We start from the raw sequence: 16,421 nt of genomic DNA, 5'->3' as shown, positions 1-16,421 counted from the left end.
GTTACATTCTACATCCTCCTGTCACCCACATGTAGTGAAGGAAGTTTGGGGTTGAAATTCAGTATTTGGTTTCTCTGTCCTCCTGTTACACTTGACATACAACCGCAGGAACTTAGTGTGCGGTTGAGAGTCCGTGGACAGTATGCTTGCATGTGCATGTGTACGACCGTGTTTGCATGTGTCTCCGTGTGTGTTTTACTCAGTGTGTTTGTGTCTCAGCTTGTCTTCCTTGGCCAGCTGTAGAGATTACATTACAGTGTGTTTGGAAAAGCACTGGAGGGTTTCTGCAGTTCACATGCCTGAAAGAAAAAAAGAAGAAGAGAAAATACCTCTCCATCTTCATCCCTTTGGGAAAAAAGTGTACTAGTTGTATTGTCTTCTCTTTGTAGTGAAACAGATATATATACATCCTTTAACAAGTGATTTTGCAGTTGGCATTACTGTCCATGCTCGTAGTGGATTGATTGAATTATAGCTTGATGTATTTATGACGTTACTGTAACAGTTACCATAGGGAATATAAAATGAACGTCACATTTTATGAGCAATTATTATACTATATTCCATGAATGTTGGCAAACTTTGGTGACGTAGATAAAATCTTGCAACCATCTTGGATAAAACCCCTGCCCTACAATCCAAACCTACATTTTGGTTATTTCTCGACGCAATTGAATTTAGATGATCCGCTGTCGGTTGCTCGTCTGTAGATAGTTGCTAAGCTCTGAGGAAAATGGAAAGCGATTTGGCTAGTCTTCGAGACAGTGGTGTTTTTTTTTCTATTTTCATTAGACTTCCATCAGAGATTTTTACTTGAGTTGATGAATTCACAGCTTTGATACACTGCTATAATCTGCTGCTAAACAGAGCCTTCCAAGGCTTTTTCACCACTAAGAAGATTTTTGGATCAACTTGAATTGTTCGAGGATCTTTTGATATATTACAAACTCATTCACATTTTCTCTTACGCTTTTTTTTTCCAAGCTTTTAGGACCAGGTATTGGTCAAAATTGTGATTTTTTTTTCCACAGTGTAGCTCTTGGATAATGAATGTAGATATCAAAGACAGGTGGCATGTGACAGAAGGTCTTCAATCAGTTATCATGTATCACTCCTGCTATCTTCGTTCGAGCTGCTGCTGGAATGCTCATGTGTCAGATGATAATCTGCACAATGCACTGATCCCCATTCAGACCTGCCACTCGTCAGCCGGTGATTGTTTAAATACCCACAATCCCCCTCCAGGGCTGCAGTCTACCCCCTTCAAGCTGGTTTGATAGATTGCAATTGACAGGTTGAACTTATTACCTGTGATTGTTTGTGAAGCTCCAGACAACCAAAATGCAGTTGAGTGATGACTGACGTTTCGTTGATTTGGGGTTGAATTCCTTGTGTGAGGTGTGCTGGTCCCACTGATGGGATGGTATAGTGTAGAGGGGTTGGGGGCATACTGAAGTGTCAAAACAAGCAGCTGTCGTGACGATGGAGGTTCGCAAACAACAAACATGTGTCTCACACTACCCATTCAGCTTCCACATAATTTAACCACTTCCCTACATTTTGTTTTCCAGAAGAGTTTTGCTAACCTGGAGGTTTCATTTAAAACCCCAAAAGAGTTTATTACTGTGTGGATTTCTTTCGCTGTCTCACTTACTTTTAGCAAAGAATAATAGCCAAAACTACGACAGTAGAGACAAAAGGTCCAATAAACCAGAATAAACTGTAAAAATGTGAAAGAAAAACAGTCGTTAAAGAGAAAGACAAGTGTTGACCATCATCTTTCCATTTTCACCTTATCTCTTCTCTCCGTGTTTCTACCTTTTTTTTTCTCCTCATCCGCTTCATTCCTAGAAAACCCAGATGTGTGATGATAAGCTCCTTCGGCTCTTTTTTGCAGAGGATTATCCTCTAGATACATAATGACCAGCCTTGACAGGAATTTCTGTATATACTGTAGCTGCTAACCACACTTTGACATATGTAACACACATACACACACACAGGTTTTTAGTTGTCAATATTTCTCATTCAGTAGGGCCCCATGTACTGTTAACCACAGGTTTATACAAGCCCAACAACGCAGAGATAGGTAAAGAGAAATTAAGATCCAGGTCTCTATCTTTTTCTCTTTACTTTCCTTTGTCTTCCACACACCTTTCCCCCCTTTTGCTGCTATTTTGTCACATGTTGCCTTGAGTGTTCTATGTCTGTAATCTTTCCTTGTTCTGTTACTAATTTTGACGTCAGTGCTTTGATTTACGCTCGGGTGTACAACAGATCGAGTGTGCAGCAGAGCCTCATTAGATTGGATGTATGATTTAGGAACATGTCAGAGAGAGTCAAGCAGGTAACGTGCTTCGGCAGGTCTGTGTGTGCATGTGTGTGTGTGCATTGAAAAACACGTGGTTGAGTGAGAGTTTCCCTGATAAAATTCACTGTTAGTATGAGATGCATGTCAAGCACTATTTTCGCACTGACACTTTAACAGATTTCGCACTCTTCGCTCTATTTGCACTTCACACTTTGTTTATGAACATGTTCTGGATTGGTTTTAGGGAATTTGTGTTATCCATCTACATTTGGCAAGCTGCAGCTCGTGCTGCAACTTGTCACATCAGACTTTTTAGACCTCTGCATCCTTGTTTTTGGATTTCACATTGATGGTGTAGTTTTGCAGTATGCAGCATTCAGAATTTAACCAAAACAAAAAAAGAATAGAAATTTATAGTACCCATCTAAAACTTAAAGGTCTACTGACATTAGAATTTCCCATTGTGTGGACAATAACATTACGTTGGGTTTTGTTCTCCATAACGTATGATGTTTAGAAGAAATTGGATTTTGGTTAAAGAAATTGGATTTTGGTTGATTTACAAAAAAACAACAAATTATCAACGTTGTACAAACTAAATTCAACCAAATATCAACATCTGGTGCCATCTGGTACATGTGTTGCTAAAAAGTGCTTTTATTGAGGCTCAGTACACTTCAGTCAGAGTTGCACTCATTTATTATTCTGATTATTGATTAATCTGTCAATCATTTTCATTTAACAATAAATTTAGTCAGTAAACTGTTTAAAAAACAGCAGAAAATGCTTATTAAAATTTCCCAAAGCCCACTGTGACCACTTTTGATTCCTTATGTTGTCCAAACAACCAAAGAAATTATGTTTTTATGAAGCTGCAACCAGCAAATGATGGACCTTTTTATTCAGTAAGATGTGTGCAGTTGTGAAATAGTGAGTGTTTGTCTTTTTAAGACACCAGACATATTTCACTATCATTTGACATCTTTTTGCCAAGTCTTCCATTGCAACATACTGCATATGTCGTGCATGCTCACTTAAATTCAGTTAGCAGTTTCTCTGTGACAGATGTTCATGTAGGCTTATATTTCTGAAGATAAATTGTTTTTTTCGCTGTAGTGTTGAGGTAACTGATTTATCAAAAATAGCCCACAATCTGTTTTGGATGACCAATCTAGTGTGGGTGGCATTTCTCACACACTGTCGAGAAAAGCTGTGAGAAAATAGCAGTGTGTGTGTGTATGTGTGTGTTAGAGAGGGAGATTTATGCATGCGTGTTTCTAATGACCTTATCAGTATTTTTTTGGAGTTCCACACGTTAGCCTTAGTTTTTTGGCTTAATCAAAGCTCCTCATATTGTGCTTTGTGTAATATATAATTATCTCAAAATGGGCAAAAATACTCACTGGGAATTTTACCTGTCAAGCAGAAACCTGACTTTTTGAAGTATAGCCAGCAGGGAGAAATATTTACCTGGCACAGCTCAAAACACCTTGCTGATTTATTGCCTGTTGTGATGGAGGTGTTTGCGTGGCACAGGCCTTGGTAACAATTTAAACATTTTTCAATATTAACCACAGCTCTTTGTGATATGATAGACCTACCTCTTACTTGGAGTTCAAAATAAAGCCACTAATAGTTAGGCAGATGTCAAACACTACCTTTTTCACATTTGGAAAGTAGCAGAATCATTTTTCGGTACACAATGCTGAATTATCATGCTAGAATGAGCTATCAGTATGCAACTGGTGATAGCTTGTCTCTGTGCTGTGGAAAAATTGCTGCAGAGCACATAAATCATTTTCATCTGTGCTTGATTAGAAGCGATACAAGATTGGTATGCTTTCCAAGAGGCATCCAAATGGGGCTTTTATTTGAATCCACTACAGCAACCTGTTTGCATGCCTTTTCCTGATGTGTTGCTGTCTCCTTCTGTTCAAGCTACCTCAGCTCTGAGAGGTTAACAGGCTCAGTGGTGCATGGCTCATTCCAGCAGCACGTGATGAATCCGCCATACATACCTCCTCCACCATCACCACGTCTTTCTCTCTCTCACTGTGCCCCAGATCTGTGTGTGATGTGCTTGTGACCTCTTTACCCCATTCACGGAGAGGGGGTCCCAAGCATGTACACATATAATGCAAACACACATAGAAAGACTTCAACTCTTTCAGTTTCATGTGCAACACCTCCCCCCTGCTTTTCCCATTAATCAACTATCCCCAACCTTGTGACCCTCTATAATGATGTCTACTTATAGCCAGCTCAAAACACGAGTTATGAGTGATTTTTCTGCCTCAGATTTATTCATTTGAAGGATTTTTTACAGGCCCAATGAGCTAGTAATATTTCAAAGGAAAAATTACAGAAATATATATCTTTTTTTATTCCTTTAATAATCTTGTCGCCCCCTAGATTCAGCACAGGACCCGTTAGTAGGAAACCAATAAAGTAAAGCTCAGGCAAACAACTATCTATGAGACTTCTTTGGCATGTTTTGTACTGTGTCGTTAAAGTATTACACACTTAAGAGTAGGCTTTAACCTTTTGGCTTAATATCTTTCAAAAATATGGGAAGAGGGCGACAAGCTACCTACTAAGCAAGAAATTAGTGAAAAGTTACTAGAAAATAACCTGAAAATTGGCAAAGAGTGAAAAAAGAAGTTGAGAAAGTGCTAAAAATGTTTTTTGTGTATTCTGTAACATAATTATAAATAATTAAGAGAATTACAATTATAGTCTGGATATTCTCCCTGTTTTTTGATAATATCAAATAATCCCCCCCAGCTCATTTTCAGCTCATTTCCTTGTTACCTTGTTCGTTGGACTCATCTTTTTTTCCCCCCTGTTTTTGAAAGAAATCTAAAATTACTTTTCTCAGGTTTTAGAGGTGTTGGTACTTGTGAAAGGTACCTGAATGCAACACAAGAAAACTGATTTAGATCCAGGTGACAAAGGGTTTAAGATGGCTCTGAAAAGATTATGACTTGCCCTTTTGTCAGTGATGGCGAAGATACTGTACATTCCTGTGATAAGCACAAGGGGAAAAAAATCAAAATGTATCATGACAACAACAGAAACTTCTCAAATCTCTCTTTTGTTTGTTTGTTTCAAAGCCTTGTAGTTTTTCCACAACATATCCACTCGTGCCATTGCCTCCTTGTTTAAAAGCCCAGCTGAAAAAGGTGTAATTCGGTATTTATTGGTAAAGCAATGATTGTTTGATATCCAAAAAAATGGATCTTTTCGAGTATATTACCTTCAGAGCTTCTTCTTCCATTATTTTCTTTTTCAAAAAAGTAACCTGCAGCTGTTTTGGAAGAAGTGGGAAAAAAGTTAATAGTATGGTTTATCTGATCAACAGTCAAATAGCCGCCATGGTTCAGTAAGTTATTCCTACTGGCCTTAGAGACGTAAATCATTTGGTTTCCTTCTGCAGCTGACAGATGTTTTTGGTTTGCGTTTACATTTCAGGCAAAGCCAAGTACTATATGTCTCTAAGACATATATTCATATATTTTCATGTGCTGTAAAAGGAAGGATTTGATTCATTCATTTAAGGTCTGTTTGTGTACCAGTGTTTCAGTAGAGTTCAGGTGGGGGTGCACATGTTTAGGCAAGACAAATGTTCTGGGGATTTTTGATGAGATAGTAAGAAACCTGTACGATATTTCAATGATAGGGTTCCACATTACCTTGAGAGGTGATATATAGATAATTTCCCATCCTACACACGTTAAGTCCTCTGCACACAGTATCTGGCAGCCGTCCTGTGTCTTCCTGGGTGGCCTCAATGTATCCACCTACAGCAGGGAGCTTAGCTGTTAGTGCATCAAACACACACGCACCCATTCACACTCCCAAACACACACCTTTGCTTGTAAATCACTCAAACTACCAATTTATTTCATCCCTTTATGTGAGGTATGTTCTTCAGTTACTCACTAACTAAATCCTGCTAATGAAAACATTACGCTGCTTATCTTTGCCATGTGGTCAAAGTCTTTTTAGTTGTTGAACAATTTGGCGTTTTAGGAAGGGTGCTAAATTAGTTAACAGCTCAGAATTAATTTTAAAATATGGTCTTGCCTTCGGACAGAGATGGGAACGTAACCCAGTGACCAATTTAAGAGATAATGTTCCTCTCACAAAGCTCTTTAAGGAGAGTCCAGATTAAAAACGTAAAGATTTAAAGCAACCTGACACCAACCGGTCATAGGTAGCACACTTTGTGAAAAAAGGGGCCGCTTAACTCTTTTCTGCCTCATTCACTAAAGCCTTCACAATGCCAAAGCCTCCTTTATGTCTACAATACCAGCATTCACGCAGCCCCCAACTTATACTTGTAACCCAACCTTTGTAGCTAATGCTAAAGCGGCCTCCCTGCTGATCTGCTGAGCTAACGTTAAACCTGTCAGAAGCAATATTCGCCTGCAATCGGATCACACTCTGTGTGTTTAACTGAAGATTTGGGATAGAAAAGAATCCAGTTTAGAGACCATAGGCTAGAAATAAAATTGATGTCAGGAACATATCGTCTACATTTCGCTAAAATGATGTTGTCTAGTACAACAGTTCTGCACTAAATCCTACCGTCATAACGGTATAATGTTCGATTTTTGCTGAAACTGTTTAAGAAAGGTATAGTTTGTAGTGCTGTTGAACTGCATTTTGTTATATTAAATGGAGTTTCTAATATTTTGTCAACCCCATTTATACCAATACGGGTAGGTTAAAAAGATTACATTTCCAAGCATTCTTCTTCTCTAGTAGGTTCTGCCTAACTACATTACCCACAATGTAACTGAACTTTTAAGTTTGGCTTCTAGCTGTACACCCCCAAATTTTTTTTTATACTTTTCAGCCCCAACTGATGTCGACTCAAATGACATCACTTGAGGCAGGTTATCAGACTTTTTGAAGCTCCCTTTGGTGCCACTAAAGGCTTTTTTAATCTTTATTTAGTAGTAGTACCCTCCACCTGCGAACAAACTCTTCTTCTTCCTCTTCTTCTTCTTCTTCTTCTTCTTCTGCACTGACCATTAGCTCACCAGGCAAATGCAACATATTGGCTCGACTCTTGTCTCTTTCCCTTGTACCATAGGGTGTATTTACTTGCAACATTTGAAATTTACCAACATGCCAAAACTGTTTTCCTATTCCTCCTTTTTGTTTTCATCTTTTTCTATCTGTTATCTCAATCTTGCATTTTGCACTATTCCAGTGAAGTCAGGAAGATGCATGTGATTTTTTTCATGCTATCATACAACCGTCATACCACCACCATCAGTTTTATATTCCAGCTCTATCCTGATCTTATTCAACTTATCTGTGTGTATTTACCTCTGTCAAGAAGGTTATGTTTTTTAGTTTGGTTTGTTTGTTGGCTTGTTTGTCAGCAGGATTATTGACAAACTACTGGCCTGATTTTCATGAAACTTGATGATGTCGCACAGGCCAAGGAAGAGCCCATTACTTTTTCGGGCGGATGCGAGTCACAGAACAGATACACAAATTATTTTTCACTTTTGTTAACATTGCGAGATAGCCCCTCTAGTTTCACTGAGTATTTTTTTCAGTGTCTTAGTCAGAAAAGAAACATTTGTTTTAAGTAGAGTGGTGTGCTTCCTCTCCAGCCACCAGCAGGTCTCTGACCTACAAAGTCACCAGGTTTTAACTGTTCCCCAGGGGCCCCTTAAGTCCCTCACATGGAGCAAAGTGGTGTCTGGGGACTGGTCTGTTTAAAACCTCAAAGGCTACCACCGTCCATGTGTGTGAAAGACAATGTGTTTTGGTGTGTGTGTGGCCTCTGGTCCAGTAAAAAACTGCCACAGGTTACAATCCATCTCACTTGGTTTGTGTCGACATGCAGCTACTCCTTAAGCTAGAAACCCATCCGTCCTTTTTGTGTGTGTGTATGTGTGTGACCCCCCTGTAGAGTGGACTGCGGTGAAGAAGATGAGCAGTGCATTGTGATGTGGTGTTTTTACCGTAGCTAAGGAGAGAATAGCATTACCATTCAAAAGGGCTGCTGTCGCGGTGGGAGGGGGTTTAACAGTGTCTCCTGCTCCGCTGTTATGAGCTCATTCTGCGCTCCTTTTACACACTACATTGTGTGTTTGTGTAGTGCTTCACATGTATTTTAAACACAAACAAACTTCTGATATCCTGGTTTTCAATATTTAGTGCCACAAACACATTTTGGCTGGAGATACGGCTTATGGTTTTATTCTCTTGTCTTATTGGTATTGGATGAAAATTTGCTTTGTGAATATTAAGCATTTTAATGCAATTTCAAAAGATTTTAGAGACCAGAAATTGAAATTAGTGTCAAACCCCTCATGTTAAATTAAAACATGACATGGCCATTAAAAGACAGTCAGTTATTGTTATGAAATGTTAAGGAAGAAATACTTGAAAGAAGAGAGACTGTATATCTGTGAACTTGTGCATCTTAAGAAATGTCCGGTGCACAGCTGGCCACTAGGGGTCAAAGGTCACCCCCAGCTCCTGCAAAAAAAACCCTCACGCAATGACCTGGCATTGTGTGTCTCCCTCACTCTCTGTTTACACATACACAGAAGACACTCTGCGACTTCAATCAAAGCGTCATCACAGTGCTGTCGACTTAATTAGAGTGAGAAAAGTAGCTATAAGAAGAAATTAAAAAAAGGAACAGAGAGAAATAAACAATTACAGGAGTAGAGGAACAAAAAGGAAGTCGACTGATACCAGAGAGAGAGACAGAGTGACAGAAGGACGGACAGGAGTTATTGTGGCTGCAGTGACAAAAAAAGATATAAAGAGACGGTCGTATATCTGTCAGTGTTGTGTCAAGGGGCTGTTCAGTGTCTTTATCTGCAAAGGTCATGGACTGATTCACACACAAACACACACACAGAGAGCTGACCTCGGTGTGCTGACTAACTTTTTCATTAGTCTTCAAAAAGGCTGCTGAACTCACCGCTGCAAATTTTACTCTGTGTGCGTGTGTGTGTGTGCACATTAACGGGGGAGTGAGTCAATAGCCTCACATCAACTCAATTTATGGACTTTTTTGCATCACTATGAAAAGCCGTAAATTACCAGGGCGATCCTGATCAGCTGCCCTCCCTCTTTCTTCTCTTTCTTTCTCCCCACCTCCCCTTCTCCCGCTGTCTGTCTGTCTCTCTTTTCTGTCCCTCTTCTCTGTCTCTCTTTCTTTCTTCATGTGTCTGTGTGGAGGCTCATTCAGAGGGCACTGGGGCAGAGGGCTCATGACAGGAGGATGAAAGGGTCAAAATTAAAGAAAGGGGAAGAGGGAGAGGAACGGGGCAGTGAAGGAATTCACCTTAGAGAAAATGAAGAGAGTTAATGAGAGTAGATTTGACTAAGTATAATTATACAGGTGTTTTCCCCAAATTATTTCAGTGCTGAAGTTTTAGTAAGCTGTGATTAGTCATCAGTAGATGACAATTATTTTTAAATATCAGTAAGTTTTTTTAATGCGAATTTGCAGCCAAAAAGCCGTGTATTTTGCAATGGCAGAAAATTACTAGGTAAATTTAGTCAATTACTGTGCTTAAGTACAAATTTGAGGCACTTGCACTTTCTTGAGTATTTTCATGATATGCAGCTTTCAGCTTTTACTCCACTATATTTTTCTGAAAACTTCAGTTACTAGTTACTTTACAAATTAAGATTTGAGAAAACAAAACACACAAAGCAGCTGACGTGATTAGTCAATAACTGATAATAAACTGATGGAAGATAACTGGCAGTATTAAGTAAATTTACCTGATAACATTAAGTAACCTTTTTAATGCTGGACTTGTAATAAAGTCCAGAGAATATTTAAAGTGTGTATTTTTACTGAGGTAAAGGATCTAAATTAGGCATTTGGACTGTTAGTTGGCCAAAACAAGCAATTTTATGTGCTTAAAGAAATAGCTACACACAGAGAGGTCATTACCAAATGTAAATACATTACATCTATTGCAAAAATGCCATGATTAGTGGCAAAAATAGGGTTTGATTTTCTAAACATCTTAAAGATTCTAAACTTTAAATAGGCTCATTTTGCACCTGCATTTGCACTGAAGCTACAAAGCTATAAAAGAAAAGGTAATAATATAGTCAAGAAATGGAGAATAAAAAATGTGAGATAAAGCAATACTGTTTGCTTTAACTTCCTGTAATGCAATATATCACATGATAATCATTGACAACTAACTTTCATCACACTCTTCCTTCTTTTCTGCTCTCTCTTCTCCTTTTCTTCCCGTACCATCCTTTTCCTCTGTAATGCAAATATACCTTCATCTTCCCATCCTAAACCCCCCTCCTCACCTCACTTCACCTCACCTCTCCTCTCTGTATCCTTTTGACCTTCATCCCTCTCTTCCCTCAGCTCTCTGACTCCCTGAATCTGAGGCCTGCAGGCCGTGCAGATGTACTGACGTGTTTAACACCCTTCATCCAAAAACACAAAATTGATCTGATGCTGTCATGGTGCTCTCAGTCTGTGTGTGTGTATGTGTTCACAGACCTGCACAACACCTATCACCTGCTCCAGGTAATTAAGATAATTTCAACAGACGTCCCCCATTGGAGTGAGAGAACGTAATTATAGAGGTATTTAGAGAGACTCTCTGTGTGTGTGTGTGTGTGTGTGTGTGTGTGTGTGTGTGTGATATAGCAAGAGATAAAAACACACATTCATAAGGCTTGACTGATTGACAGTAGTTGAGTTGACAGTCAAAACTATTTTTCATGTTAATTATTGTGGGAATTTCTTCAAAGCACGGCCCTGTTTATGTAAGGAGCCAACGCCAAACACACGCTTGTAAGTATACACACACTACATACCACAGTGATTATACACTCTAAGTAAAGTAATGGAGATTTGTTGATGAACATGTTTATCACCGCACTTGAGGATTCACACCTTTTTTCACATTTTTGCACTAAAATGGAGTCTTTTTAAAATAGAATTTAAAAATCTCTCTCTCTTCAACATACATGTAGTTTTAACTTCAGCAAAAGTGTATGTCCTTCAAATATTTACAGTAACTGTGACTTCTTGTGTCTATTTCATGTACAGTATGTGTCAGCTCATGCAGACAATACACTGATTAACTGTAAATGTAAATGAAATGAAGTGGAAGGTTAAAAGAACGCAAAGATAACAAAACGTCCACAAGAACATGCTGGTATACTCTCAACTAAATACACACACGTTCTGGTTTGAATCTGTTTTCGTGCAGGTCACTGTATTGAACTGCAAATGGGAAGATTTGAAAGCCAGCTGCTTACCCGAATGTAGGCGTGTCCGCGCAGCATTCTCTAACCGATGCTTAGAGATTAAGTTCACTAAAATCCCGCAGCCGAACACTATTTTTAAATATGTAATTTGTTTTAACCTGCCTGGAGTCCCACATGGTCACGGTTAAGTGTGTCAGATACTGTACACTGAGTTATCAATCAATGCAAAAGCACACTTAAGTGAACTTTCAGTGCTTTTCCTGTGATTTTGTGATTGTTTCTTTGGCGCCAGTGAAAGATAAAACAAACCATAAGAGGTACTGGTAGATTCTGTTTGACCCAGGCATGTCTGGCATGTGTACGTGTAAGCCATCATGGAACGATGCTCATACGCACAAAAGCTGCAAGTAAACATCCACATGATAGGTTTGAACAGACAGGAAATTTTAAAGACAAATGCATCACATTCCTACTTTGATAGAGGAATGAAACACACACACACACACATGTACGGACAGGAAATTTACTAAATGCATCCTAAACTCCCAGTTTTCATAGGTACAAGGCTAAACAAACACACAGATACACCTGCATAAAGAAATGCCCAGTTGAACATCCAGACAGGATATGATCCACCGACTGTTCACTGTTTTTCTCCCTGCTTTACAATATACTATGTTGTAGTTGGCTCCTGGTAGATTCCAAATCTGAACTGTTGGTTGATTAAAAGGTCACAAGGTGCTTGTGTGTTTTTAATGTAAATTAATAATTAATATTTAAATCATCCCAGCAAAAACATTATCAATTGACAAAACTGTGAAGGGCTTAAGGTCAATTTTTGAATCAGTTTTCTTCCTTGTAAAATACATTTTTATACATTAGGTATTAATCAACAAAAAGAAAATAACTGGGCCGTTGGCATAGGCTTTATTAGACAAAAACTCAATCTTTATCCCAACAAAAAACAAGAAGACCTTACAGAGTCCTTTACATACAGAAAGTTCATGTCTTCCATCTAGTGTAAACAAGTTAATGTATTCATTGTACACACAATTTTAGAGAAATATTTATTTAATAGACCTCAAAGGGTAGCTTTAGTATTATTTTAATCTTGGACCCTTTTTCCCATGTTTTTGTGTCAAAGTGACTAATGGGAATAACAGTTAGTAAGGTATTGAGCGAGATGTTGCAGCCAGCAGCGGCAAAACAGGTTGCCATGTAACCACTTGGGGCTTATCACACCGTCTGTTTACTTCCACTTAAAGTGCTTGTTTTTGCCATTCACATTTGTTTTTTACATTTTGAGCGAGGGCACGCTTCATCAGACAACTGATGAACTTTTCACCCATTAGTCACTTAGACACAAAAACTTATGAAAACAGGGCTCAGTTTACAAACGACAGAAGCTACCCTTCAACGTCTGATTGGCAATTGATTTTTTTAGGTGAGCAGTGCAACGAGTGATTCAGAACAATGATGGTTATGTCAAAAAAAAGACAGCTTTTGTAGGGAAAATCCAGATTTCTTTAGATTTTTGTTTATTTAATTATGCATGACACTGACTTTGGGCCAGAAGTCGTCACTTTAACATACAACCTCTGTCAAAAAGCAGCATCCCAGGAATTCTTAGATCTCCCAAGCCCTTATTTAGATAAGCAAAATTATCCATTTCAGAGAACAGACCCTCCTTCACTGTCCCTTTGAATTCCTCAAATTCTTAGATTTGGAAACGTTGAGTTCCAATATGAGGTCTCTGCAGACCATTAAGCCCAGTGATCCTGACCCCCTGCAGCCGGCAACATGACATTCCTGACCTCCACAGCCCAATCTGATCCAGTTCACTGGAAACCTACTTCTCCCTGCTTTCATTACTCCCGTGTCTCTCGTTCTCCCTCCCTCCCTGTGGAGGTCCTTTCTCAGTTTCAGGGTCAGAGAGTCGGAGGAAGGGATGAAAGGTGAGGGGCAGGGGGAGACATGAAGACATAGAAGGGTTATGTTTTGACAATACCAAATTTTTGATTTACTTAGCTAGAACATTTTTTTTAATCCTCTTGTTGTAGCTTTTAACCCATTTTTTGAGTTAGCTGAAGTTTTGGGAGTTCAAGATGTGATAAACTATTAAAAAGTTTTCAGTGGTTTAACTCTGGTAGTTTTATTTTTTCAACTTGTACAGTTGGTATATGGAATTTAATTAATCAAAATTTAATTTTTGTGTGCAATTCTTCTCAAACATGAAGATTTTTTATTCATTATCTTTTTTTTCTCTTGGGTTTTTAGCTATTAGTGAAAAGTAGTTTAAATGCATTTGTTAGGTATTATGATTGATCAGTTAATGAAAACATAATCTGAGAAGTAATTAAATATTTGGTGATCAGTAGCAATTGTCATTGCCATGATAATGGAAAAGGGGTGAAGATTAAGAATGAAAAAGAAATTCAAATTTCAGGACTAACAAGTTACACAATGTTTAGTTCAGTACAAGCAAGCATTATGTCAATCAAAATGTTGATCTAAGATTAAAAGAGGCAACAACATTAGCGCTCAATTAGGGACCATTTTTTTCTTTGCAAAACCTTTCCAGGAATTTCATGTTCTAAAAATTTTAAAAAGACTTTCAAGGTCATTTTAAACCACAGAAATAAGAACAAAGCTAAATATGTAAGGACGAGGAAGAAAAATTGACCATCTTTGTTGTTCTAGAGGGAATGTGGGTCTGGAAAAGCAGCTGTGTGTTTGGGTCAGGATACCTCTCTGCTGACACACTTAGGACAGCACACACTCCCTCCATGCACTCGCACAGTGGTGAGCGACAGCTATGTATGTCTCTTGTCTTGTCATGTAACTCTCAAGGAGACAGAAAATACATGTGAGATAGAGGAATGTGTGTCACACACACACACACACACACACACACACACACATTTGGGAGCAGAGGAGGTGATGAGTGACTGATTTGCTTTGAGTTTGAGGGCATGAATGATTTGTTCTTTGACACTGTTCTATATATTAGGCATTGTTGCAGAGGCATTTAACAGGATATTAATCACATTTTGAACTGACAGCTATACATTTTTGTGGGATTTCCACAGTCGTATTTTACAGTGACACACCTATCTTTCTCAATTCACTCCTGCTATTGTATAAGCGTTTTTATAATGCCTCCACATTGGCGACAGTTGGGGCCGGAAGCATTAAGTTTTCTGCTTGTCCATCAATCTGTACATATGTCTGTTTGACCATTTGTCTGTCCATCCATCCTTCTCACTCTTGTGAATGTGATATCTCAAGAACGCATTTGAAGGAATTTCTTTAAGTTTAGCACAAACATCTGCTTGGACTCAAGGATGAATTGACTAGATTTTGTTGGTCATTATGATTAGATTTTGTGAGTCATTATGACCTGCAATTTGACTGGTTCGCAGAGTAATTCTACATGTTTAATATTTAGCTGTGAATTGTTGTAAATGTCCCTTACTGTCCAGATATTTTGATGTTGGGCTGAGAGACACAATGGTTGGTAAAACAGCAGAAAGACAAATGTGTCTGGGCACTTGCAGTTCAACCATCAGTCATTTTAAACACAGTGTAGGACAAGTGGAGTACCTGAGGGGTGCAGGCTTACACACCTGGTTTGGGTTTGTCCTCCACTTCCTGGGTCCCATTATCCATTCGTCTCCGTCTTTATGGGCTTTTTCACTCCTCTTTACATTTTCAGAGAAGGGAACATCTGGAGAGGCTATTTGGCTTCTGATACAAGTGATTGATTTTGTCTGATTAGTTGTGTGACTGTGACAGCACCTTGTTAGCATGTCGTCACTGTCTGGTTGTTTGATTAATACTGAAAGCGCAGCATCTAAACGTAAATCAGAACAACAGAGACAGACAAAATTAAGTGGCTTATTCTAGTGTATTAGTGCTATACTGCATGACATGGCTTTTTGAATTTATTTACATACTTATACTTATATACTCCTATTCGATACCCTTTATGGCAAATTCAGCAAATATCTCCTCAGGGTCCATTAGCGGTCCGTACTGTCTTTGCCCTAAAAAAACAGGTGTTCATACACAGCCCTGGCTCTGTAAATGGGAAGCAAAGTGGTTTTGAACCTGGTCACACAACACTGTGTTTGTGCTCGTGCACAGGACTAGAGAAAGACCATCGATGTATAAAATGCAGTGAGAGTGAGGGGAATGGTATGACAGAGCTCCAGAAAGAGCCCTGACAGGAAGGGTGGATTTGTTTGGGTGTTGAGTTCAAATATCAACAATCTTTCTCCCCAATCCCCAACTCTACCTTTTAGTAGATTTGTGGAAGCTTGGTGTTAATAGTGTTATTCATTTACGTCTCATTACTTGGTCTCGTAAATGTAAAGCACTGCGTCCCTGGGTGGGCTTGAACCACCATCCTTTCGGTTAACAGCCGAACGCGCTGACCGATTGCGCCACAGAGACTTCAGGCCTTTGATAAAAGATGATAGATAACAATTATAAGATAGTGTTAGCAAAGCAGACTCTACTGAGACATCCATGAATCAGAGATTTTGGCAGCAATTTTGAAATCTAAAAAAAGAGCTTAAGCTTGCTAAGCTTTATCAAAGCCGTGCTGTTACATTTGCTCATTGTATCCTTTTTAATATGTAGTTTACAAAACATTGGTTTAACAGGTGATTCTTGAATATGTGCTCTGGCTTGCTTGCCAAAAAAGATTAAAATAAGACATTAATGAGGTTTTATGTTTTCTTTTTTGGTAAATTTGGAATGTGGTTTTTCTCTTTTGGTGAATTTTAAATTATTTCCCTGTAGTTATCTCTTTTGTCTTGCTTAGTTATTATGTATTTTGTAACACTGACACTCAGTTTCCATGTTG

At 38.7% G+C, this 16,421-nt stretch overlaps 1 protein-coding gene and 1 non-coding gene across 5 annotated transcripts in view; one reads left to right on the top strand and one right to left on the bottom strand.

Annotated features, from left to right (window-relative positions):
- col4a6 (collagen, type IV, alpha 6) overlaps positions 1-16,421 on the top strand; it is a 135,805-nt gene that overhangs the window by 34,146 nt on the left and 85,238 nt on the right. The gene's annotated exons all lie outside the window — the stretch shown is intronic.
- Positions 15,933-16,006, bottom strand: trnan-guu (transfer RNA asparagine (anticodon GUU)). Its single transcript has one exon. It is a non-coding gene; the product is annotated as a tRNA-Asn (tRNA).

Source organism: Plectropomus leopardus, chromosome 23 (assembly GCF_026936395.1).
Source record: "Plectropomus leopardus strain MGB_pleo_1.0 chromosome 23, ASM2693639v1, whole genome shotgun sequence".
Lineage (NCBI taxonomy): Eukaryota > Metazoa > Chordata > Actinopteri > Perciformes > Serranidae > Plectropomus > Plectropomus leopardus.
The sequence above is the reverse complement of the archived record's forward strand: the minus strand, read 5'-3'. Positions and strand labels throughout refer to the sequence as shown.